This window comes from Hyperoodon ampullatus (assembly GCF_949752795.1).
Source record: "Hyperoodon ampullatus genome assembly, chromosome: 8".
NCBI classification, from domain to species: domain Eukaryota; kingdom Metazoa; phylum Chordata; class Mammalia; order Artiodactyla; family Ziphiidae; genus Hyperoodon; species Hyperoodon ampullatus.
In genome coordinates, this window is record NC_136921.1 from 89,358,370 (window position 1) to 89,379,007 (window position 20,638).

General features: G+C 46.1%; 1 long non-coding RNA gene across 1 annotated transcript in view; it reads right to left on the minus strand.

The window, feature by feature from the left end:
* The window catches only part of LOC307057249, a 37,456-nt gene extending 18,494 nt beyond the window's left edge, over positions 1-18,962 (minus strand). Inside the window, exons 1-2 of the long non-coding RNA XR_013811051.1 lie at positions 18,905-18,962; positions 10,828-10,895 (exon numbers count right to left, since the gene is read on the minus strand). This is a non-coding gene — a long non-coding RNA (uncharacterized lncRNA). The remainder of the gene's footprint in view (positions 1-10,827; positions 10,896-18,904) is intronic.
* Positions 18,963-20,638: the final 1,676 nt, after the last annotated feature.

Here is a 20,638-nt window from a genome sequence, read left to right on the forward strand (position 1 = left end):
AGAGCTGGAGCTAGAACGTGGGGCGCCGGGACTGCCTTTCTTATTCTGAATCCTCTTTTGCATTTAGATTTGGTTTTATCCAAGAACGTTTTTTTATCTTAGATCGGTGTAAATAACTAGGCAAATTATTAAACACAGACGGAGTGTGCTAGGTGTACCTGCCATCCTGTGAAGTCCCTCACGCATCCAAGGTCCCAAGCCCGTATTCAAGCTCCAGAGCCAAAGGGTGACCTAGTTCCCGGTCATCCCTAACTATTCTCTCTGGGGTCGGGCCCTGTAAAACTTGAACGATGTCTAAAATGGACAGCAGTCACCCTGAGGTTAAATTTGTCTACTTTTAGGGGTGTCTCCTTAGTCCAAGCTCTTCAAGTGAGGTGACCTCATTGGGACGGAAACCATCCTTATTCAAGTATTTTTCTCAGGTCACATGTTGCCCTTCCCTCTCCTCTCCTCACACCCCTGCTTCCCTGCCTACTCCCCACTCCCCCACCCTTCGCCCCACAATTGCTTGAAAGAAGGACCTGTAGCTAATTCAGTGTAGCAGCAGGATGGCAGGTTGGGGTCTGGACCAACAGGTCCAGCTAGATACTGAAGGCTGGCCCTAGGGGCTGGACCCTTACAGGAAGCTCAGCTCAGAGGGCGCCAGGGAGCTCCTCCCACTGTGCAGTGGCACCCACACCAGGGTCTCCACGGCTCCTGACCACTTCAGAGCCTTAATGCCCGGTTAGTGCTGGGTTGGTCCAGAACTTGAAACAAAGACTCCATTTAGGACCCGACAGAGAGTGGTCTGCAAGCACCTTCCTCTCTCCAGAAACCTACCACCCAGAACCTTGGGTGATTTAGGCCTGAATCACAACATCTCGAACTGCTTGACCCGAGTGGGTAGACGCAGCCGTTTCAGAGGCGCAGGGGTGGAAAGTCAGAAGGCACTCGTGCCTGGGTTCCCTGCTTGGCCAGGGGCAACTTGGCGCCTCACCACTTTGACTTCTCACCTCCAAGCAAACAGCCAGAGCAACTTGTCCCAAGACCCACCAATGAGTCGCCCACACCTACAAGTCAGGGCAGACAAACCTCAACTTTTTAAAGGCTTGCGATGCAGAGGACCTGAAGCCTGGGTGGGGTTTAGCAGTTCTGCTCTTTAAGCTCAACTTTTTGGGGTCTTTTTAAACTGTCCTGTCCCTTCTTACGCTCCATTATGAATCAAGTGTGTTCAAGTGCCCTTCAAAAATGTTTTCTTAATATTACCATAGGTAATTAGGATTATTACTGGTCTCATTGCAAGTATTAATTAGATAACATGGTCTTTCAATAAATATTCATTGAATACTTATATGTGAGACACAGAACTAGGGATGTAACACTGAATACACCCTTCCCTGTAACATGGCTCCTCCATCTAGGGAACTCGGAACGAAGGGGCTTCAGCTGCCCCGTATCATCCTGTTTATGCTTCCATTTCACTATAAACCGTGGAGGATGGGGATGAATGTACACTTATTCAACTGTGAGCACCCTTGCAGGACAAGCAGGGTCTGTCTTATTTGCGCCAGGACAAGGCATCAGGGACACTCAGTGTTCTCTGTATGAGCAGAATTAAAACTCGGCTTCGTCTCCTCCCTTCCTTGGTCCTCCATCTCCATCACCATCTCACCAACTTCCAGCGATTGGAAGCGCGAGGAAACCGTCCTCAAGGGCTACAAAGCCTGTGTTACTGGATCTCCTTCTGCAGAGATCTGCCAGTTACAATGAGAATTGGTTTCTACACGCCTGATACATTTCTGTTTAAATCAGTATTTTTCAAACTGCAAATTGCTGCCTATTCTCTGGCTGTCAAATCGACTTAATGGGTTGCAACCAGCTGTTGCTTCTTTTTTAAAAAAAATAAAAATAAAAATGTACTGCGCATGGTAAGGATGGGAATTGTTTTATAAAGCTTTTGTTTCTATTATCAATCTATCTATACTGGATCTCAAAGAAGAATACATTTCTTACTGTGGGTCATGGTCAAAAAAGGTTTTGAAACGCTAGTTTAGATAATGCTTCTTTATATGGAGTACTCACTGTTCACAGAGAGATTTCTTTCCAAATATTGCCCAGATGCCATCTGCCATCTGACATTGTGATCTGTCACATCTGACATTCAAGGAATAAGGCACTCTAAGCATGCTTCTTTTTGCTGTTTTTTTAAACTCTAAACCACGTGTAGTCTCTTAAATTCCCAGACCCCAGAATCTTCATAATACAAGGTTCCTGCCTGTGGCCTCTGTATTAGGACCGAGTTTATTCGTGCAGCTCTTGTGCCTTGGGCCCTTCTGAGGTACCTCATGGGGGGAAAAAGGAGGAACTCCCTGGGCTGACTTACTGAACAGGGTCAGTTAAAGCACACGCTACCCTCTAGCTCCTCCTGGCAAGCAGGCCACTGCTGGTTTCATGAGAGTTCATCAGTTTACACTGGAGCTGGGATGGTAAGATCCGGAGAACGTGGGCCCCACCTGCACCCACCAGGGCTGGCCCACAGCAGTCCCCTCTGTACCCCGCGACCACGCAGAGGGAGGGCCGGAAGCCACCTTCCCACTCCGCACACCATCCAGGCTTGAGGAGGGGGAGAAGCAGCAGCCCGCATGTGTCAGGGAGGCAGGACGGGGGTGGCTGCTGCTCGCACAGCACAGCTCACCAAAACTGTCGTTCTGGGCTTCCCTGGTGGCGCAGTGGTTGAGAGTCCGCCTGCCGATGCAGGGGACACGGGTTCATGCCCTGGTCCGGGAAGATCCCACATGCCGCGGAGTGGCTGGGCCTGTGAGCCATGGCCGCTGAGCCTGCATGTCCGGAGCCTGTGCTCCACAACGGGAGAGGTCACAACAGTGAGAGGCCCGCGTACCGCAAAAAAAAAAAAAAAAAAAAAAACCTGTCGTTCTAACCAAGCCAAGGCACGGAGACCAGAGACCTGGGCAGCACAACCTTCTAAGTTTGAATCCTAGCTCTGCCTCTGGTTTCTTCCTTAATTCTATAACAGAAGGGTTCCGGGTCACATCAGAAAAACACAAAGATCCTGTTACCCTCTGACCAAGAGCAGTGACCTGTGGATTTGAGGTTGGAAAGGCCCCTTGGGGCTCAGAGCAGCACACCTCCCTGAAAACCTTCCCACATCGGACGGGGCTTGAGAATGGAGTGGGTTTTGTTTTACCTCCTGCTCTCTGGAGAGCTCTTCTATTCTGTCCTTCCCTGGGCTTGAAGAGATGGCCAGATAAGCTGCCAGCAGGGCCTGAAGGAGTAAAGCAGCCCTGCCCCTTGGGGAGGGGACCTTTAGGGACTGCTGGTCCAGGTCTCTGCAGGCACTGAGGAGAATGCCCCTCGATTCCCCCCAAACGCTTTTGCTGAGGGTGGGATCACACTGACCAGGGCTGAAATCAGTCCTGACAATTTTACCTTACAGCCCACTTTGGGCTTATTTTGAGGCAGTACAGCCCAGAGGTGCGGAAAACAGCTCTGGATGCCCTTCCAGGCCTAGGTTTCTGTCTTTATGTGACTTCCTCTCCATTCTTGCCTGTGGGGATCCCTGGGTCATTGCTCTGCAGGTACGAAGGCGACCTGTAGTTGTCCCTGTCCACAGAAATGGCTGTCGAGCCCTGTGGTTCTGGCTGCAGACAGGGGCAGGGCTGCCCAGAGCCCCCTGGGCAGGCCTCCGCAGGCTGCCTGAGCCTCTTCCAGGAAGGGCTCGATGATCTCCATCCCAGCAGTGGAGCAAGAGCCCTGTAGCGGGCAGGCCTCTCGGGCCCCAAGGCCAATATGGCCAGAGTTTGGCTAAGGCCTGGCTGCCTGACAGCAGCAGGGTTTTGAGAAACATTTTTCTTTATGGATAGGAAGCGACCATTTCCTCTTCTCCCTCACGTCCCTCACTGAACTCTGCTATAAGCTGAGTCAGTTTGATTCCCTAACCTCCAAAAGAGACTTGAGCAGAGGGTACCAGGGACTTTCTAGAAGGCAGAGGGTCAGTACTGCAAACTCCCTGGGAGCAGCTGCCACTGGAACCCTGTCTTGCCTTTTCCTCACCTGGGCTTACTGCGTCCTGTACCTGAAGGAGGTGTCCAGTTGCATCCTTCACATCTTTAAGTCAGTGTTAACCTTGGCCCTGCCCAGCAAAGAAATAGACCATTCTACGTTTCATCTGTAATTTAATAAGAAAATCACTTACAGAATATTTTATACAGTCTCAGGCAGGGGAAAGAGAACTGGACTGGAACTCAGCAGGCCTGTTACCAACTAGCCATTGGCCTTGGGAAAGTCACATAACTTCTCTGGGGTTCTCCTTCTACCGAGAGGTTAGGCAAAATGGTCTTCATCTTCACTTGGCTTCCCATGTCCAACATTCTGGGATTTTATGAAAGATTCTACATTTTATAGTTGAATATTATACTCCTTCCCCACAGGTTGAATGCCATTTATTCTTTTTTAAAATTTTAATTAATTAATTATTTTGGGGGGTGCTGTGTTGGGTCTTCGTTGCTGCGCACGGGCTTTCTCTAGTTGTGGCGAGCGGAGGCTACTGTTCGTTGTGGTGTGCGGGCTTCTCACTGCAGTGGCTTCTCTTGTGTGGAGCATGGGCTCTAGGCACGCGGGCTTCAGTAGTTGTAGCACTTGGGCTCAGTAGTTGTGGTGCACGGGCTTAGTTGCTCCGTGGCATGTGGGATATTCCCGGACCAGGGATTGAACCCGTGTCCCTTGCATTGGCAGGCAGATTCTTAACCACTGTGCCTCTAGGGAAGTCCCCATTCATTTATTCTTGAGAACATCATGTGTCACTAGTCAATGATACTAGGCAGCATTTGTGACACTCTAGGAAGATTTTCTTCCTCATTAGAGACTGCTGAAGTCTTAGGGGTCATTTAGAATGTATGGCTGTGATGGGTGTCAGGTGTTAAAGTGGGCGATTCAGAGTAAAGCTAATGTGCTACTCCAAACACCATGAAAAGAGCAGGCCCTTCTGCTGACAGGTCAGCTGTTGGTCTCAATTTTTTCTGGCTGTCCTTTTTGCAATGCGTTGGTGACACTAACCCAGAGGTATGCAGAGAAACAGGAAGTCCAGGTTACTTCCCCAGAACAGTGGATCAATGGTCAACCATCTACATGAAGAAAGCTGGGGCCACCTAGGTCCTTCACCACTGAATGTCCCTTACTGAAGGGGCAGGTGGGCCCTGTGGTTCAGAGCAGGCTCTGAAGCCACACGGACTGGACTGCATCTCACCTCTGCCAAGTTAGCCATGTGAACTTGGACAAGCTGACTATCCTCAAATTCCTCATCTGTAAAATGAAGATAATAGTGTCTGCCTCATAGGGTTGCTATATGGATTCAGTGAGTTAATTCAGAGCACTGAGAACGTTACCTGGCACATACTAAGCAATATCTATGTTATTAGATGCTATTATTATTACTACTTGTCCAAACATCATTACTAGAAATCTGAAGAGGAATAATTCATTCCTGACTTCTGTGAGTAAGCGAGAGAAGGCAGGCACCCTCTTGCTTCTGTTTCCTGATGACTTCTTAGTAAGGGCAGCCACAGCTTAGTGCAGCTCACCACTTTTCCCTGCACTTCCAGGGCCCCCACCCAGCAACCTCCTTAGGTCAGGAAGCTTCTTACCCTGCAGAGGACGCTTAGGATCCGAGTCCCTTCACTCCCACTGCTGAGGCGTCTCCCCGTAGCTCAGGACCACCAGATTCTTTCCCTGTTGTCACTGCTGACCTCTGTACTCTCTCCACCACCAGGAACTTCCTCCCTTTTCCTTCCTCCCTCTGTGTTGCTGGGGCCAGAGCTGAAGGGAAGAAAGGGGAAGTTTCTACTAGGCCTCCATCCTTCCATGGGCATCTGGGTTGGAACTCAGAAAGCATCTTCTCCTAGTCACAACCTTATCTACAAATGGTGGTTGGGCTCCCTCGGGCACCAGTCCTAAGGTTCAGCTTCCCAGGGTGGGCAAGTTTGTCTAACCTCTCTGTAAAGCAAAGAGTCCACAGGGGTACCATTTACCAGTGTGTCGGTCCAGGATCTTTCTGTGCACAACTGGAGACCCTATAATGTTAGCACCAATCTCAAGAAGCAGTGTGCAGTTTCTTGGATGCCATCCAAGATGGTCTGCCTCTGAGCCAAAATGGCAATGTGTTGTTCCTCAGACCAGGATTAAGAAACAGAAACAAGACACTCAACCAGCAATGGTCACAACCACCAATCAATGGTCACTGCAGAGCTCCCAAGGCAAAGCCCCAAGTGGGTATTTTTCTCCACCCCCAGGAATTCCCACCATCGTAGTGAACATCCTCCAAAGCACACACTTACAGTCACCTGCATATGGTGTTTGGTCTGAGACTGTACAAAGGGCACATTAGTCAGCAATGACCTCTGCTTTCTAAGACACTGCAAAGGCAGATGTGTACAAAACTCAGCCATCCATGTGCTTGCCCAGCAACACTTAGAATTGGTACTTCCTGGCTCTATCTGAAGTGTTCTTTAAAAGGGGTAAGCCAATGACATGTGTGTGCACGTGTGTATGTGTGTGTGTGTGTGTGTGTGTACACATGCACCCGTGGGCGGTAGATGATGAGGACACATGGTTTCAGGGTTGGGACCATGTGTGCACTAATACAGAATAAAAGTGAGTATAATGGATGTGTGTAGGTACACACGAGCTAGTGTGATTTTCATTGGATGTAAATAAAACAAGATCTGCCAGGCATACCTGGACTCACCTGGCTCACATCTCACTCCCACAAATAACATTACAAGAAAATCCTGGGATAATAGCTAATGGTCTTTTTTCAAGAATACAATAAGATTCAAGTATTAATGAAGAACCCTATGAGTTCCATGTAATACAGCCACACTATTTTAGCTAAATGAAGCATGCGATAAACATCTATTTCTCTCCCTTATTTACCAAATACTTAGTCAAAAACAGGTAAAGTAACATTTCAGACTTATCAAATTTCTGACTGATAAGTTACACTGTTAACAACAGCGCCTTATCTGGAGATGTTGGGTCTGTCCCAACACAGGCATCACAGACATCCTAGCCTCAGTCTTCTTCCCATTCTTACAAATTCCCCTACTCTATTTTTGCACAGTGTTTTATTGTTGTCAAGGTCATGTGACCACTAGGCAACAAAGCTGGGATTATAAAACAATGGTAAACTCCTAGTCTACTGCTCTTTTGCACTTTTCACTTTACCACTCTACCTTTAGCAGAGGATTCAGTGCAAAAGGAATTAAGTAAATAAGCTGGTTGATATCAGGTCTTAACCTGAAAGTGACCTGACTTTCAAGAGTCTATTTCTGAGGATTGATGGACATCCCAAACCAGGGGCAGAGTGAAAGTGGAGGCAGGGCAGAGGGAACATATGCCCTCAGGCAACAGCATATGAGGGCCCCAAGAAGCTGAGTGTTTGCAAATCCCAATGCCAAAACTATGGTCTGTGCCCAGTTCCCCCCGGGCACCACTTTCCCTCACCGCCACTCTCTGGCTAAAACCTAATACAGCTACCTACCAAGGCCAACCAGGTACCCAGAACCCAGTCCAGACTTAGGACTCTGGCTAGTTGAGGGCCAGTGGATTTCTGGCCTTGAGAATGACCTGTTTTTTTGAGTGGTGGAGAGTTCAGTCCTGCAGGACTGGGCCACCCATGGAGACTCAGGGTCTAGAGATTTTCCTGTTCTCATCAGACCTCCCATCTTACTGCACTGAAGCCTCCATTAAGACTGACTGTGAGAGGCATACGGACAAGGCTGCATTCTGTGAACTCACTCAGCTCCCGTGGACCTTAGGGTTCTGCACAAGAACATACATTCTGAGGAATTCCTCTGGCTCCATTATGCCAGGACTTCAGCCTCAGTCTCGCCTGGAACCTTGTTCTTCTCCCTGCTTTAGCCTGGCTCCCTCCAGGCAGACACGTCAGTTTGTCCGTCTAGCCTGTGGCCTTTTCCCAGCAGGAGGCCCTTGGCTTGTCGCAGCCCCGACAGTTTGGCAGGATGTACAAACTGATCTTTCCGGGGACACTGATCTGGACAATTCAGCCTCTGAGATCTGAGATCCAGCTCTCAGAGGGTCCAACTCTGATGTGTTCTTTCTTAAACAGGACATCCCTTTATGAAGCTTCCTAGCCTTTAAAACACTCACATTAAAAACAGAGCAACATTTTATTATGGCAGATATCAAGGACTCACAGGGCTTCTTAATTTTCAGTTCCAACGTCTGCTGCCCAGACACAATCTTTTTGCCATCTGTGTCAGGTTAGTTACAAAGCACTGTTATTATTCTGGGCTACACAATGTTGGCCCGACCTACCCAGATACAAGAAATTTTGCAGATTGATTTAGTTATTCTGTTCATATAAATGAATCCAGTTGTACAGCTGTTTCTGATTAACCAATGTACTGCTGGAGTTATATACAAATAATTTTATAGTGAACTCAGCAACTGCAAGGACAGGAGCAGTGGAATCTAGTCTCACCTCCCAGAAAAACAAGCAGGAGCAACAAGGGCCGGGGCTTTCAACCACACTCCAGGTTTAAATTCCTATCTGCTATGATTCACTTTTTCCTCTTGATGTAATTCAGCATAACTTATAACTAATGCTCTCAAAGAATGTTTGTCTTCAGACTTTAAGATTCAAGAGGGAAACCCAGTTAGCTGTGCAAGCTTAAAACTCCTTTAAAATTTCCCATCTTTGCGTTTTATAAGTTTCCATTTTTCCTGGTAAGACATTTATAGTTCCTGAGACAATTTCTTACATAATATATGTCAGAAAGGAAAAATTGGAATCAAAAGGTCTGTATTTACTTTGGTATATGTAGATATCAAGTGTTTTGTTTCATTTCAATACAGAACAATTAAGCTCAGTGAGCTTAGGCTCAAGTTTCTCTTCTCCAGGTCTAGAAGACAAACCATATGCACATTAGAAAATTAAGGAAAAGACAGGGCATGAATAATTCAAATGAATGAAATTAAAAAAGAAAAAAGGTAAAGAGAGTGACAAGTGCTCCCTAAAGAAATCATCTGAAACAAAACAGGAAAAAGAGATTAGAAAGTTTATACTTCTAAAATGAATTACACTGGCAAGGATGTGGGGAAACAGATATTTTCAAATAGTTTTAGTAGGACTATGAATTACTACAACTTTTAGAAAGCAATACCACTTTAGGGACTGTGACAGAAATCAAAGCTTCTGTATGCCAGTATTTTCTGAACACACGGATATTCGGGGAAGAACTGTAGTAGCACAAAACTTGAAATAATATGAATGGTTAAATTATAGAATATCAATCAGCCATAATATAAATGAGTTTTTAATTTGGACAGAATGGCTATAATGTTTTGTTATGTTAAAAAAAAAAATCTTGTGACTTCCCTGGTGGCGCAGTGGTTAAAAATCCGCCTGCCAATGTAGGGGACATGGGTTCAATCCTTGGTCCGGGAAGATCCCACAAGCAGCGGAGCAATTAAGCCCGTGAGCCACAACTACTGAGCCTGCGCTCTACAGCCCGCGAGCCACAACCTCTGAGCCTGCATGCCACATCTACTGAAGTCCATGCGTCCTAGAGCCCATGCGCCGCAACTACTGAAGCCCACGCACTCTAGGGCCCGCGTGCCACAACTACTGAGCCCGCATGCCACAACTACTGAGCCCACATGCTTGCAACTACTGAAGCCCGCGTGCCTAGAGCCCATGCTCCGCAACAAGAGAAGCCACTGCAATGAGAAGCCCACGCACCGGAACGAAGAGTAGCCCCCGCTCACCACACTACAGAAAGTCCACGCGCAGCAATGAAGACCCAACGCAGCCAAAAGTAAATAAATAAAATAAATAAAAAATAAATCTTGTGGATATCAAAAAAGATATCTTCACCCCCATGTTTATGGTAGCATTATTTACAATAGCCAAGATAAGGAAACAACCTATGTGTTCATCAATGGATGAATGGATACAGAAAATATCTCACACACACGAATATTATTCAGCCAAGAAAAAGAAGGAAATCCTTCCATTTCTGACAACATGGATGGATCTTGAAGGTATCATGCTAAGTGAAATAAGTCAGAAAAAGACAAATACTGTATGATCTCACTTAAATGTAGAATCTAAAAAAGCCGAACTTGCAGAAACAGAGATTAGAATGGTGGTTACCAAGACCGGGGTAGGGGGTGGGAGGTAGGAGAATTGGGAAAATGTTGGTCAAAGGGTACAAACTTGCAGTTAGAAGATGAATAAGTTCTAGGGATCTAATGTACAGTATTGTGACTATAATTAACAATACTGTTTTAAATACTTGAAAGTTGCTAAGAGACTAGATCTTAACTGTTCTCATGACTAAAAAGAAATGATAATTATGTGACATGTTGGAGGTTAGCCAACCTATGCTGGTAATATATTACAATATATGAGTGTATCAAATCAACTCGTTGTATACTTTAAACTTATACAATGTTTTGTGTCAATTATGTCGCAATTAAAAATCATGTAGCCTTATGTGTATAAGGTTTCTATTTTTAATAGAAAAACTATATATGTGCATATATATTTGTACATAGTTTTACAAGAAAAGAAGGGCACACCCCAAACTGGTAATATTGATTACCTCGAGTGGTTAGATTTGAGAGACATAGGAGAAAAATGAACTTTTTCTTTGTATACGTCTTTCTCTTTTGCTTTATTTATATCAAGCACATAATACTTTTGTAATCTCAACAAGGTAAAAACTATAATTTAATTTTTTTAAGTGATAAGAGTCACATTTTCAGCAAAAACAAGGAAGCAAAGACTGAATTACAAAGACTGAGCACCTGGCTTGGTGGTTGACAAAAGGGACGTGTTTCATCACAGCAAAGTAGAGATGATGTATGCAGAAATTCTGTACAGAAAGGAATGTTATAGTTAAAGTAATACCATAATACCCCATGCACAGTCCTTTAACCAACTGAGAATTGTTTTCTCTTTTTCTTCTGCCAGTTCCTCATCAAAGGGAGAAGATTAAGGGGGGGGGAGGTTTACAATGTTTAATTAATAAGGTTCTAGCTCCAACATCTTTGTAAAGTACCACGTAAAGTAATCCCTAATTTTAACAATGATCTAATTTTTTATTTTGTCTCAAACAACACGTGAGGCTTTTTTTTTTAAACAGTGCTAAAACTCTAGGGAAAAGAATAATGTGGAATTTTACTCACAAAACCTGGGATTAGTTAAACTGATGCTTTGGGTTAAATTTTAAACCATGCGTGGCAATCAAATTCTAGCTCTAAGAGACAAGAATAGGCACTGCTAAAGTAAATTACTACTTTTTAAAGATTTTTAAAAAGACTTCAACTACTTTGCCTTTTTCTAGGCCCTCAAAAATTGAATTAGAAATTTCAGTACCATCTGAAAACTTGTCTTAGTGTCCCCCAGCCTGCCTTCTGGGGCCTGGGGAAGAGAACTGGTTTCGTCTTGTTTTATTCTCCCCGCCCCCACCCTTTTCTCTCAATCCGTCACCCTGGTCCTTCCTGAAAGTCCCTCCCTCAGCACATACATATGCTCTTTACATTACATGAGCCTGCTCAAGAATACCCATTTCTTCCCCTTTTATCTCTGGCTGATCTGTCTCCACTATTTAAATATCCATCCCCATAACACAAGTCTATTGTGGTGAAGACACTGATCTCACTGTTTACATTTTTAAAAAAAAATAGCTAGGGTACATGTTTTCTCAAGATCTTCTCCAAGGTCTAAAGGTTCTCTGCTTTCAAAATCTATCCTGCCTAGGGCAGAAAATAGTCTCAGAGTTTCCTGAAATATTATTTGATAACATGTTCAACACTTCAAAATTGCATCAAAGATGTGGCCAGATTTCTTTCTTGGTCCCTCCCAGGCTAAATTCTTCAGTCAACAGACCTAATCTCCTGCATACAGCTATAGAAAAATGCTTGGGAACTCTCAGAAACGGGCTGGGTGACATACAAGTAGTTGAAAAGCAAGAAATTCAACCAATTGCCCATTTGGTCTGTGTAAGCCAACTAAATGATTACATTGATGCTGTCACTGAATTGGTTGGTTGTCTGACTTGACTCAATGGACTAGCTGTCTGGGCATCATTAGCAAGAGCTAACAGATGAGAAGATGGTCATTGAACAGGAAAATATATCCAACCCGACAGCAGAATGCCATGCAACTATTAAGAACATAATAGCAATATGTCCAAGAAATGCTAAAACTATCAGGCAAGCAAAATGCAAATAACCCAGTCTCAAACATGTGGGGTGGAGGAGGGAGAATAGGAGGAATGTAATCAAACTGTGTTTAGCTGTTACAATGAGGTAAGGTGTACACATTACGTATTCAGTATTTAAAGTAACCAAGTATTGCCTATGAGAGAAAAAATATATTTAAATAATGTAAATGTGTGTGTATATATATATATATATAAACATATATAGATGTGTATTGCCTATGTAAGAAAAATAGAACATATGTAAAATTAACTTTTATTTTAAATCGTAATTGACTCCTCTGGCCAAGGAAACTATTTGGCCCTCAATTTCCCATTTTATTCACCATTTCCTCCCTCCTGCAGACACCTCTTACCTAAGAGGACTATTTATCCTCCAAATACAAAGGAGCCTGTGGCAGTCTGGGGAGAGGCTAGTGTCCTTCAATTTTGCTTAAACTCCTTTCTCAAGTTGTACATCACCTCTTAGCTCAAAGAAAAAGATGGAAAATCCATGGGTGGGAGGGCCTGAACACTCACTAATGTGGAAGTGAACCACATACAGGTATTAGATCAGGAAATGTTACATCTTAGGTTCTACAATAATAATTTCCACATTCCCCACAAGAACACAAAATCCCATTCCTTTATTATTAGGATCATTGTTATTTTTCAATTTGGAAGAAATAAAGATAAACAGCATTTAAAGATAATTATGTATGTGATGAAAAGTAATGTATTATACATATCAGTCATGGTGAAGGATGAAATCACTCTTAGGATGAAACTTGTTTCCCAGCGTCTTCAGAAGCCAACATCAAAATCTACTTTGCCTTCGTAAAAAATTCACTCACCTCAAACCTTACAACCAGAGTAGTGGAAATAAACTGCCATTCAACAAGCATTAATTGAGAACCTACTATACAAGAACCTACTGTTTCTGAGAGAATGTAAAAAAAAAAATTAAGTTATTTCCTTCAAAGAGTTTACAATCTAATGAGGGAGAAAAAAACACATGCAAGTGACTCCAATACGGAATAGAGTGGATTCCAAGCCACAGGTGAGGCCCAGACAGCAATGAGAATTTACTAAGAAGAGGGAAGAATCGGCTCCAGAAGAAGATGGCGTTTCGACTTAAGAAGCATGTTTTTACAATGTGAACCATGTTCATCGAAGCCACTGAACTAACAAAATTTGTAGGTGATTGTGTCTCCTGTTTAGTTTAGCTGTATTCTTCTCTTATTGAGTATTAACAAAGTCTGCTATTTTTCTACTCAACAAGTACTTGTGGCCAATATGAAGAATCTATAGGATTCAACATACAAGTGAGGAGAAGGGCAGTGTCAAGAGAAGAAATGGCAAAGCAGAGGCATACAGATGGGAATGGAAAAAAATCTTTGGCTGGAGTCCACAGCATGAAAAGTGGTGTATAATAGAGCAGAAGGTGAAGTTAACGGTTAAAAGTGCAGAGCTTGGAATCAAACTGCCCCAGGCTTGAATACTAGTTCTGTCACTAGCTGTGTGACCTTGGGCAAGTTACCGAACTTCTCTCAGTCTCAGGCTCCACATACATGTATGGAATCTACCTCACGGGGCTGTGTGACTGTTGAGAATGATTCAATTAAATGACACACAGTAAGTGGTAATGTTAAAGAAAGGAAAGGAAAGGAAAGAGGGAGGAAGGAAGGAAGGAAGGAAAGGAAGGAGAGATTTTGTAAAGCTTGGGCCAGATCACGGAAAGCTTTGAAAATCTGATTCACTTAAATTAATATAACTAAGCAATAAAATGAAATTAAAAGGAAGATACTGAGTTACAATGGAAAGATGGCTTATTAGAAGAGAAACAATATATCCCTAGTAGGCAATGCTAAAATGTTATAGTCAGCCCTCCACATCTGCAGATTTTGGTATCCACAGGGGGTCCTGGGCCAATGCCCCTCGGACACCAAGGGATGACTACTTGTATAACATCACAGCAACATGGTTTTACAATATGAACCATGTTTCTGAAGCTTCTAAACTAATGAAAATTGTAGGTGATTGTTTTGCCTGTTTATTTTAGCTACATTCTTCTTTTATTGAGTATTAGCAAAGTCAATTATTTTTGACTTCTCACCAAGTATGGATGCCTGACCTGAAGCCTGCAATGCTGAGCAGGCTCCCCAGGAATCAGTCAACGTTTCTTGACTCCTGGCCGCCAGAGAACACGAGAGCAGTGCTGCTCCCATCCGGTGGGCATGGGTGCTATACCTGTGACCAAAGCAGCTTGGCCTGGGACAGGCAGTCCCCCTGGTCACCCCACACGGATGAGGGCCACTGGGTGACTACCACAACATGTTACCCCAGCACTTCCTGGTGCCAAAGGGACAGGAAGGTAGCGCATCTTTCTTCCCCTGGCCCTTTATCTGCCCTGGTCATCTCAACAGAGTAGCTTGACTGGCTAAGCAGATACCACAGGCTGGTAGCCCTCCCCTCCCCGCCCATACTGATGTTCCCCTCTGTGACATCCCTCCTCCTCAGTTGTTAAGAGAATACATGAAGTGATCAGTGTGAAATGCTCAATAAACTACAGACAGCTGAGGGATTATTATGTGTTCATTTATATACAAAGCAGTTCCTAAGTTTAGGCTCTTTTTTAATTTCCACATGGAAAGAAGAATACCTACACAGTGTTTTGTGCAAATTAACACTGATAACAACAATGACCCACAGTCTCGGCCTTGGCGCCATCTTCTGAGAAACCTCCGCACCATGAGAGCGAAGGTGAGCATCCCTGCCAGTGAGCTGAGGCTGTAAGAACTGGAGATTGTGGGAACAGACGTGGCAAGGGAAGGCCACCATCGTTCTGGATCACTGGGTTCTCAAGGGTGCCCAAGGGCTGTTGGGAGAGGAAGGATAGTTTGGGGAGAAGCAGAGGAGGTGGTGCTGGAGGAAGAAGCAAAGGCGCAGGCTGAAGCGCAAAAGAAGAAAGATGGGGCGGAGGTCCAAGTAAACTCGTACACCCATGGAAGCCACGGGAGCAGAAACAAGGGAAGCCAGAGGCCAGGCACGCTGGAACAAGTCGTCGGACTGCATGCCAACTGTCTAGAACTTGTCTCAATGGATCCGGAACATTTATGGCCATTCTGATCCCCTCTGAGAGACCCATCTTGCTGGTATCAAAATGGTCCCTTTCAGTCCTTTGCCCTGGACTTGTGACATTCTGGACTAGTTCTGTTCTCAGCTGTGGCTGAATGTAACGTGTACAATAAATCATCTCTTTTGCTGTCTTAGCTGAAGAAAAATAATAATAATGGCCCACAAATACCTAGCAGCAGCACTGTCCTGGATAATCTGCCAAGTGATTCATATCCATGACTTCATCAGACCCTCAGAACAACCCGGTAGGTACAGGTGGTTACAGTACTCTGATTTTAAAGATAAAGAAACAGAAGTCGCAGACCATGTGGAAGACAGAGCTGGGAATGGAAGATCTGCCTGACCTCCTGGCTCACGGTTTTACCTTTAGGGACTCTGCAGGTGGTAGTACGTCAGTACCACCTGGGGGGGCTTTCAAAAATAGATTCCTGGGCCTCACCCCAGCGTTACAGAATCAAGCCTTTTTAAGTCCCACCCATGACTAAGGACCAGCATACTTCAATACTGGTTAAAGCGTGTTAGGTAGATAGCGTTACTCAACTAATTGAAGGTATTCCGGGAAATATGGTGAGCCTCAGAGTTTTTATTACTTCAAAGTATAAAAGGCAGAGTTAATTATTTTAACCTGACCGTAATCCCTACAAGGTGAGAACAACTGATAAATGTTAGGCTGGGCGATGAGGCCCGTAAGGAAGTATTCGTTTCTCCCAGGGAGGAGGAAACTGAACTGTTCCTCAATTGGAGCAAGGAAGATGGAACACCATGTACATGTGCCTATGAATCTTCCCATGCCTGGCACGTGGAAGCCACTTAGTAAATACTCGTTAGATAGACAAATGAGGGAAGACTGACTCCCTCCAGCTGGAAGTAATTTCACTCTCCTCTAAATTCCCTGTATTTGCTCTGTACCTTTTTTTCATCTTATTTACCACATTCTACCCTGCATTCCTGATGTTCAAAACCATGTCTCATCTCTACCAGCAGGTAAGCATTCAGGCACCAAACTCCATCTCCTTCTGAGCTAGGTCTCCCCTTCTACCCTGGCACAGGGCACAACAGTGACCCCTAAAAGGGACCGTCAATGCCAAATGAGCATGTTGCTTGATTTCAACTGTGAGCCGATTCACATACGTGGGTCCTGGCTACTCACACGGCCTACCAAACCGTCCAGCACTGCAACATAATTGTGGATTGCTGGGTCACAGTGGCAGAGAAACCTCTGTATGAAAATCATTAGGAATTTGGTAGACCTCACGGGAGGGCAGACTTCCGGAAGATGACGGCTCTGGGAGACACAATCCCAAATAGCAGATGCTTAAAACTGAAGGGGTTACAGCAACAACAACAAAAGGCACTTTTCTTTAATTCTGTTCTCCTGATGTGCACTGTAAAAACCATGTATGTTCCTAAAATTAAAACCGTAGTGAGGAACACCCTGAAATATCTAAGACAGCGACACAGACCCAGTAACAAATACTTCCCACAAAAGCCAGCTCATCCCTGGCCAGAGCAACTAAGACAGTGTGTTTAAAAAGTAAAGGCATCCCACCTCCTCACTTCCCCTGTCCCACCACTTTAGCCCTTTATTGCTCTTGTGTCTGTGTGGCCCTCCAATGCCTTGTGCTGTGCTGCTTTTTGCTGTTTCACACGCCATTATCCCACCTGATCCTCACACGATGAGATGGAGGAAGAGCAAAGGTTATCAACCCCATTTCTTGGACGAGATAAGTGAGGCTCAAGGTACACAATATGCATGATATGCCTAAGGGGCCAGAAAGTGGTTGAACAGACAGTAGACACTTAATTGCTGAAATGAACAAACAAATGAAAGAAGGCATGAATGTCTCCACCTGGAAGTAATCTCATTGTCTCTAAATGTACCAGAATCTGATTTTACCTTGCTTACAAATCTCTCTGTTCTACATCACACAAACCTAAGAGTTTATGTGCTGCTCAGGAAGCCAAAATTATGGCAGAGGTTGGGTAGGTCCCAAGGAAGAAGATGATATTAAAATGTTTTAATAACATCTGCAGAGTCTAGTCTGCACAATTCCACTCAACAGGTAATGGACTCCTACAGGTGGCGGCGGATTTGATCCCTGAGAAACTCATCCTTGTGGGGATGTCAGGCAGGTAAAGATACACAGCAAGAATGAAGGCAGAGTTGTAAGCACTGTAAAGAGGGATTAAGATGTAAATATTGATGGCCTGTGCAGGATCTCTCACCTCCGGAAGTCAAAAAGTATTTTATACAAACTGAAAAGGAAAATTCTTCGGAGTTATTTTATCTGCTAGAGAAAAAGGCATTTTTTTTGAGGAGGAAAAAATATGCCAATGACTCAAAATGAAGCTGCAGTATTGTTTTGGAATTGCCTTGGGAAACTGGCAAAAGAAAACCCACCTAGGGCGGGACTCTGTCCAGGGGCTCCGCGGTTGCACCGCCTAAAGCCTGGGACTATCCACGGCCAGCGACTGGGGGTGGGGTCCAGTGACCATGCAGGGGACAATAGTGACACGCAATTTTCAGAAAAAGGTACCAAGTCCATCCAGTCACTGCTGACAACCTGAGAGGCTTCCCAGAGAACTGAGATAAAGTCAGGAGCCCGTGGCCCAAGAAGGAATATGTATTCCTCCGGGATTGAGCAGGACCAGAGGACCTGGCCAGGCTGGGCCCCTCGCAGACGCACCCTTTGTTAATCTCAAAGAGTTCAAAGTCTAACCACGAGTTGAAGATTTGGGTCCCCCTGACTGGGTCAGCTGGTTTCTCTTACCCTTGCAACTTTCTTTAACTGTTCTTTTTTTTAAAAGAAAATGTAGAGGGAATGAGACTGCACTGAAGCTGTCCGGAAAGTTCGGGAGAGGCCCCGGGAGAAAAGCGCTGACGGGGATTATAAATCCTCTAAGGTCACTGCACACATCGAACGCGCGCGTCTACACCGCCCACTGCGCGAGCAGCAGCCTGGGGCACCCGGCGGGAGGCGAGTTTGGGAAGCCGAGTTGCGGGATGGGTGCGATTCCCCAGCGAAGAAAGCGAAGCGGCTCCAGAGCAGGAACTGGCCCCGGGGATGCCCGAAAGCCCCCATCCACCGGCGCTGGGAATGGGGAGCAAGGGGGAAGACGCGCCCCAGCGCATCCCCGCGAAGCCCCTGCCGCGGGTACCCACAGCGCGAGCGGGGCCGAGCCCCCCGGGCGGCCCCAGACTCGGCGGAGCCAAACAGCGCGCCCAGCCCCAGAGGCGCCCGCGTCCGGAGCCCATCGGTCCGCGGCCCCTTCTTCCCCCGCCCGCCGGCCAGCCAGCAGGACGCTCGAGCCGCCGGGCCCGAGTCGAGCCCCCCAGGAGACCGCGCGCCCGCCCCCGCCTCGCAGCGGACGCAGCCCCGACGTCCCCGCGGCCCCCGCCCGTGACCACCCGGCGCAGAGCCGCGCCGCGCCGCCCAGCCCCTCCCCGGGGTCCCCGGCGGCTGCCAGGGTCTCCACGGGCGTTGCCCTGAGTCTCCGGAACCCGGTCGCGCCCTCAGTGGCGGCGGCGGCGCGTCCCTTACCGCGCAGCGGCTCCGTGGGGCTCCAGGGCCTCGCGGCGCGCCGGGCATTTTTTTCTGGGAAACTTCTCCCCAGTCCGTAGGGCTGAGCAGCCGGGCAGGAAAAGTGCTCAGCGCCGGGAGGCTGCGACCATCCGGGAACTTCGCTGGGATGTAAACCCTCCCCCTCGGCTCCCGGTCCCCACCCCCCTGCGGCCCTGCCACATGTGGACGCGCGGCGAGGCAGCCGTCGGCCCTTCGCCCTCCTGTCTGCGCGCCGCGCCCGCGCTGCCTGGTGCCGAGGTTCTGCGCCCCGCGGCCTCGGGACCCTGGAGGAGCGTGGCAGTAGTGGGGCGGTTAGGAGTCTGGGGCTCCTGTGTCGCTCCGTCTCCCTCCCCTGTGTTTGCAGAGGAGCGGGAACTGGAAGGGGTGTCCAGCCAAGGGCCCTTTCCCACAAGGACTGCAAGCTCTCCAGCTTCCCGCTGCCGGGGTTACCCCCCAACCCCGAGGGAAAGCCTTTTCTCCTCTGTTCTCAAAAGAAGGGGCCTGCTTTGAGACATCTTAAATAGAAATTCATCTTAAAAATTTAAAATGCAGTGGCGCCCACAGAGGCCCAGGGTCCATCCACATCTGTCTTCCTGAACACTGCGTGGGGACAGCGCTGCTAGTCCTCTCGTGTAAAGATGCCCGCCCCTCCCCCTCCCCCTACCACCAGCACCAAGAATCGGCTGGGATTGAATGGTTTTGCTCCTAGTGGGGATGGATTTGTCATCAGCCACCCACATCCTCAAATACGGTGGCATCAACAGCAAACATTTGGAGAAAGCTGAGGCTCTACTCTGTTGCCGGAGCTGTTACTGACCGGCTCTGAAAGCCGCCATCTCCAGGCTCCAAAGAAAATTTAATACTCACTAAGACGACACAGATGTTAGAACGTGTGCGTTTGAAAAGAACAAGTTACGATCGATATAATAACCATTTAATCATATTGTTAAAATATCAAGGCTGTGTATCCCCTTAAATAAAAGCAGGAAAGGTGGGAACATAGGCACTTCAGAACTGATGTCCTAGGCTGAAAAGGTGATTCATCCTTGACTTTAGGCTGTCTGCTCCTGTGCCAGTTTCCATGTGCACACTTGTACCTTGACATGCTCTTAACAGATACAATAATTCTTCTGGGAAAGAGGTTGGTAACATGGATAAACTTCCCAGTGACAAAATTTGTCCCTAACTGTACCCATCTTTTAAAAGTTCATTATGTATTTCATCATTAGAAGCTTTTCTTTTTCAACCATTTCTATAGTGATATGCATATGCTTGCTGTGTTTTATATAAAATGAAGACCATTGATTTCATTTATCAGTATATTGTTCCAGACTTGAAAAAAAAAGTCAGTAGCACTTACCACTGTGTATCATGGAAGTTAAGTCCAGGAGCTGGCTCCTATCAGCCCTCTAAGCCTCAATTTTTGCTTCAGTCAAATAGGGATAACAATAGCTCTTACCTCTTAGGATTGTTGTAAGGATTAAATGTGACAATCCCTCTAAAGATGAGCAGAGTAGCGGCACACAAGTGGAACAGGAATTTTTACTTATCTTTAATTCCCCAAAGCCCAGTAGAGCTCCTGGCAACTTTTAAGGAATTGATTAAATATTGGTTGGGATAAGAACTCTCTTGAGTGTGTGTCTTTCAAGAATCCATATAAATTTTGCATTCGTACACAAAAAAGAAAATTAAGAAGATAAAATATATGTCCAT